Source organism: Lissotriton helveticus, chromosome 1_2 (genome assembly GCF_964261635.1).
Source record: "Lissotriton helveticus chromosome 1_2, aLisHel1.1, whole genome shotgun sequence".
Classification (NCBI taxonomy): Eukaryota; Metazoa; Chordata; class Amphibia; order Caudata; family Salamandridae; genus Lissotriton; species Lissotriton helveticus.
Genome location: NC_136058.1, coordinates 333,449,053 through 333,455,721, shown reverse-complemented (window position 1 = coordinate 333,455,721; position 6,669 = coordinate 333,449,053). Strand labels below are relative to the sequence as shown.

Genomic DNA, 6,669 nt, shown 5'->3' with positions numbered 1-6,669 from the left:
TCAGACCAGTTCTTAGCCATGTTATCCAATGGGAGGTGGATAACATGGCTAAGAGCATTTTGTCGCTAATGCGTGAATATCGCTGTATTCTTAGCGATATTCACTCATTTCGCTGCTATCGCTGGATATTTTAGCACAATGGAGAAAAACGTTGCTAATAGCATGTTTTCTCCGCTAAAATATCCAGCCATAGGCAGCGATAAAAAAATCGTCTCTAAGCCTATTTAGTGATAATTATCGCTACTTGTTGGTAATATGCCCCAGTGTGTGAAATAGCGCACTACACTGATCATCACAGCTTCAACCAACAGAAGTCAAATCTTTTCTTCATCCTACTGGGAGTGATAATATATTTCCGAACAGTTGGGGATCTCTCTTTCTCCCTGTGTGTGTCGCGCTCTCTCTCTTTGCCTCGTGTTTCTCTATCAGACAAAGTCCCTTAACTTTAGTCAACTTGTCACTAAAAAGTGAAATGTGTGAATTTGTTGGACGATTCTAAGAAACATGATCCAAAAAGCGTGTGTTATTTTAATTTGGTCTTTTTCGCAGCAAAGACCTTCTGTTTAGGCTTTGCAATAAGTATTGGAAAAAGGGTTGAAAAAAAATATAGAAGGGGACACCCGGATTTGAACCAGGGACCTCTTGATCTGCAGTCAAATGCTCTACCACTGAGCTATATCCCCAGCTGCTTCCACTGTTCCATAACACACAATGTATGTGTGCTCAGTGGCCCTGCCCGTGCAGTGACCTTTATACATTTCTGTCTTTCAGTTCGTTTTTTCCCCTCAGCTCTATCTATCCTGAAGCCATTGGAGGTTTCTAGCACTGAGCTGCAAACATCCTCCAGTTCTGTTCCTGTCCACCTCCCTCACGTGTCTGCCCTATATTCACCCGTCTTCCTCAATATTTCATCTCTGAGCTACGTCACCCTGCTTCAAGGCGCGCCCCGGTTATGATCACATTTCACCTTCTGAATAGACACAAAGCCGCCTTAAATAGGATGCTTTTGATTTTACCTCCGCGAGACGCCTCGTGCTACGCGGATGAAATGGCAAAAGAGGGGTCAGTGGGGGGGAGAGGGTATGCGACACCATCATATATCCTACAGGAGGGGCAACGAGTGGTGTATGGGGTTTAATGGGGGGTGACTACTGCGCCCCATCCCCAAACACTACCATTGAAACCAGGAGGTGCACACGTCACTTCCTCCAGGTTCACGTCATCACCGCCAGGGACACGTCATCACTGCCGCAGGCACACGTCACCACAGCAGGTGCACGAGTGGGAGCGAGGGATGGGTCTTATTTATTTATTTATTGGAAGAGAGTCATGAGGGCTGGGGTGAGGGCGCAGAGGAAGGGGCCTCCTCGCAGGAGGAACTGGGGGGCGCTCAAGGATAGTAAATGATTTAATTTACTATCCCAACACCTTCCCTACTATCCACGGGGACTGGTGTTGGAATAGTAAATTAAATTAATCAATTTTACGCCCCCCAGCGCAATGCGTGGTAACAACTTTCGTTGTTACGAACGCGTTGTAAAGGTACGCGTTGTCAATGTATGCGTTCTAACGTCATACATCCATTACACGGTATGCAGCGTTTAGAACGCAAGCATTACCACGGAATACCTTTACAACGCGGGCGTAACAACGAAAGTTGTTACCACGCATTGCGCTGGGGGCGCTCAAGGATAGTAAATGATTTAATTTACTATCCCAACACCTTCCCTACTATCCACGGGGACTGGTGTTGGAATAGTAAATTAAATTAATCAATTTTACGCCCCCCAGCGCAATGCGTGGTAACAACTTTCGTTGTTACGAACGCGTTGTAAAGGTATGCGTTGTCAATGTATGCGTTCTAACGTCATACATCCCATTACACACATTGTTATGTGTGGCATTTCACGCCTCCTCAGGGATAGTACACGCTGTAGAAATGCAATAGCACTTTACTTGTTTCAGTCCCTCTCTGTGAGACATTTTAATGCTTCGTGTGTATCAATATGAGTGACTCTTTACTGTAACTATGCAACAGAAGCTTCGCACAATAACTCACGTCCCTCAACTTCTTTATTTATCAAAAAAATGCCACTTTATTAAGACAGGTGCATAGCATACCTTTAAATAACACAGTGTTAACAATTAGATCATAAATCATTCCCCAAATCAGCTTAACATAGCTTCAAAAACATAACCCCCCAATGCAGTGCTCCTTTAAATGTGATAAAATAAGTGCAGGTACTCATTAAAATGAGCTACAGGTGTAGTCAGTGGGCGGGGCTAGGGCAGAGCTAAGGGCAACTAGATAAACACAAGCATTGGAAATGCAATAGGTCTCGCATTTGCGAGAGTTTAAGATATTGGCATTGTAAATGACAATGCCTTTTATTTATGATTTAAAAACCAATACATAAATAAAAGGCACTGACATTTAAAATGCCAATAGCTCAAACTCTCACAACTGTGAGACCTATTGCATTGCAAATGCTTGTTAACATATGGCATAGCGCTATTGGCTTTGCAAAGGCTTACACTGTTATGTTCCCGTCAACTGCACAACTACGGTGTAATCACATAAGGGAGAAGTCCAGTAAGTCACAGATGCAAGTAGGGTCCTTCACCTCCAGAGCTGGAAAGGGAAGTGAGAGGCTTTTGGAAGTCTTATTGCTGTTTTTGTTTTCAGTGGTGCATCATGGGTAACGTAATTAGAAGCAAGTGTATTTTCCTAGTAATTGAAAGCAAGTGCTTTTTACTAACTTTCCCAGTTGTTGGTGAGTACCCGAAGAGGCCAGTGGAAGTTTACTGTGATCATTTGAATCTATTTTATGAGTCAAGCATTGTCCGCATCCGTTCCCTGCAGGGTGGACAATGTACTCTAAAGAGCGGTATAGGAACGTTTGAGAATGGCGGTGGTCCTTTGTATATATCTAACCTAAAGGATGCAAACCAATGTCCAATTAAAGCTCTTGAAATCTATTTAAAAGGTTGCTATATGCACTGTAACAGTTGGTGCAGATAGTAATCTTGTTGCCTTGGCGCACAGTCTAATCAGCAAACATAACAAACATTCACACCATAAAACATGACCTCATCTAAATTATTAACACAACTGTTTGCTAATGACATGGGAATGTAAAGTGCTATCATGTGTTTGAATCTCTACTAGGGCCGACGAAGCTCGGCATCCTTCTGAGTTCGATTAACTCAAATGCATTAAATTGGACTATGGCAAAGATCTTATTTCCAGCTTTACAACGCTGTAGGAGCAAGCACAAAGGGGGAGGGTGCATAACACGAGAACCTCAGACCACATAAGGGCTTGTGCAGATATGTAGGACCCTCACCGCTCCTAGAGCAGCGAAGGGCGGTGAGGCAGATAGACATATACATGGTGCCCGCGGAGGCAGCACACACAGGCTGGTGACACCATGGTTGTGTGCTGATAATGCTCGCTGCAGCCACACTCCGTGCCTAGAATTCCTGCTGTGTTTCCTCGGCTCGCGCCACTACTTTAGCACACAGACCAGTATTTTTAAACCAATCAGGGGTGAAAGATTTTGGGTAAATGCTACCTTTTATTAGCAGCCTAAATAAAGAATGTCAAGTGCTACTGTATTTCTTCTATGTCTATTCTGCAACAGGCGGTCTTAGGTTACTGGAACGGAAGGGAAGGAGGGCAGCAAGTGAGAGACACGAGGGAGGTGGAAAAGGATTCAAAGAACGAGTTATCCAAGTGAAAGACAAGGGCACTGGGGTGGCGGGATATGGAGGAAGAGAAAGAATGGTTTGAAGTGACGGGAAGATGGTTGGAGTATTTAGAAGGGAGCAAAAGAAGTATGAGGGACAGAGCGAAACAAGGAGAAACACGAGAGACGGCCTGCGGCCGTCAAAGTGAAAGTGCGGCCGGCGGAGGGCATTGCTGTGGGGAGGGGGGAGGAGAAATGCGACACAGCGGGCAGGGGACGGGGCAGAGCGGGGAGAGCGTCATGAGGGTGTGAAGCAGCAGGGGAGAAGTGCTGCTGGCGATTGACTGGCGATTTGATGATGTGCACGCGCATTTTAGGTCAATGCGCTTGCGCATTGACCTAAAAGCGCACGGGCACAGCATCAAATCGCCAGTCAATCGCCAGTCTAGGTAAAGCTTATTTAAGCCCCTATATATCTCGCTCCCGCTCAATGCGCATGCGCATTGAGATAGGTCGCTCGACCTAACAAGAGGGACCCTGAGAAAAACTATTCTAAAGGAACATCCAACCAGGGAAAAAGATCGACATTTTCGATGGTGGTATTTTGGTCCTGTTGTTCCTGGGAAGAAGCACTTAAATAAGGTCCAGAATAAAAATAAAAAAAACCTCACAACATATATATTTTCCGGCGATTCACGTCCGCATCTGGGGTTTCCGGCATTGGCCTCTTCTATTGTAATTCCGATGGCTCAACACCTTAGGAGCTGATATCTAGGCTTCAAGTATAGTGACTTCCGGTTTGATCCTACGAGGAGGCTTTTTGTGCCCACCTCCGTGACTTCCGGGTATCGACCCTTTGAAAGGTTGCCTTTTGATTGCCCCTGTGTATCGATCTAATTAATAACCAGGCACTGCTGTTTGTTAGGAGATCATGTTCCATCTGGACTCCAGGTTAAGAAAGTGTTCTGTAGGCTAAAACTCATACAACTTAAAGTGCTACACCGTATTTATTACCCACGCACCACCCTACATAAGCTTGGGCACACCCCGACCCACTCTGCCTCAGAAGTTGCGGACACACAGGAACATTTTATCATATAATATGGGACTGTCCGGCCATACAATCCTACTGGGAATGGGTAATGAGTGAAATTTCGGAGGTGGGAGGGGCAGAGGTTCCGCGGGATCCCAGATGCTGCCTCCTAAATATTTGGTAACCTACTAACTTAAATGTGGCACTACAGAATGGGCCACGCCTGGGACGATGATGGCAAAGCGAAACATAGCCAAGAACCGGGGCTCTGGAGTGTTACCCACGCATCATCAGTGGGAAAAAGACATGGATGTCGCAATGGTGGCTGAAAGGGCGGTTTGTACCCAGAGGGGATATCCCCAAAAATGGTCCAGAAAATGGGGAAAATGGAACAAATTACGGGGAAATATATGTGAGCCCCCTCAGGCGAACTCATCCCCTGAGGCTAGCCCGTGAATACAAGGAGGACTGGATAGGCTGATCTACTGATAGGAATTCTGGAAGTAGAATGTGGGAGGGATGCTAAGAAAGTAGTGTCACCTGTTGTAGTGCAAGTTTATACGCTGTGCATTATTTGTTATGTGCGCCATGGAACGTGCTATGTACGATTCAACCACAGCTAGAGATATTTATTGTTTAAAAATTTTACTGCTCATACGGATGTATGTAAACCGTGATACCAATAAAAAAAATAAAAAAAAATAAAAGTGTTCTGTTCTCCTAGACTTTTAAGACAGTCTCTTCAGCCCTGCTGTACACACTGTTTTACGCTTCTATTTGTTTGTTTGCATGACCACTCCTGGGTCACGAATACTGATCAAAGCATGACATGTGTGCCCTGACCAAGGAATTTATATAATGTTTTTTTATATTTCGTGTTCTCTGTAATGTTTGATGTTTTTTACTTTTTTGTAATTGAATGTACTTTGGATTCATTGTATGTGCTTCATGTATTGGTTTCTTGGTTGTTGGATATATAGTGTGTACTTCTATTTTTTGAATATTGTAAATTGTGGGCTGTCTCTCTCTTTTTTTGTGTCTCATGAATATTTGTGCATACTTTATATTATGATATCTCAATGTGATATATTCGTTGTATCTCCATGAATGAATTTACCTATGTTGTCTGTCTGACTCTTTTTAAAGAAAATTATGAAATATTTTATAATGAAAAATAAATAAAAAATCAGTTGAGCTGTTTTTTGGGTGGAATTTTTCAATATTTTGGAGCTATTGCCCTATTCTTATTGAAGGTTGGGGACATCTTTTTGATGTTTTCTAGTCAGAGCTAAGGGCAAGACATAATGATACTTAACGGCTTCTATAATAGTTGCAGCACACACCAAAACACATGATAAATGCGTTTATATAAACGAAGCAGGTTAACTAATTTCACAAAATGAAAAAGAATTGCGATAATATGTTAACATTTCCCTTTGTTGTAATAGTTGCACCTTCTTAATGCCATACTGTTAATTGCTGTTGTTTGGCACAATACTATATATTTTTGAGCATGTGAGTAGGAAGAAACTGAAAATATACCCACTTTGAACCAAAGCTCTAATGGCACCAAGCAAATTAAGCAAATCATCATGACCCTCCGCAGAAGATATCTATTGTCTCTTCCAACGATCTATCCATTCATCCTTTCATCCTACCATTTACCTGCTGATGTTCACCATTTACCCTTTACATTCTGTGGTCTCTTCAGTTTTTTCAGCCATCATTCATTCAGTTTTTCACCACTCCGTCTGTCCACCCTTCATATCCAAACCTATCCATCCATCCATATTTAAACCTATCCATTCATCCTTTCACTTATCCCTTTCATCCATCCTCCCTCACTTTCATTCATCCATCAAATCTTTCACTTATCCACCCATCATCCGCCCTTTTGTCCAATCATCCACCCTCTTATATCCATCCATCCATTCACTCATCCATTCA

General features: G+C 43.3%; 1 non-coding gene across 1 annotated transcript; it reads right to left on the bottom strand.

Moving 5' to 3' along the window:
• Positions 1-611: 611 nt before the first annotated feature.
• TRNAC-GCA (transfer RNA cysteine (anticodon GCA)) lies at positions 612-683 on the bottom strand. Its single transcript has one exon. It is a non-coding gene; the product is annotated as a tRNA-Cys (tRNA).
• Positions 684-6,669: the final 5,986 nt, after the last annotated feature.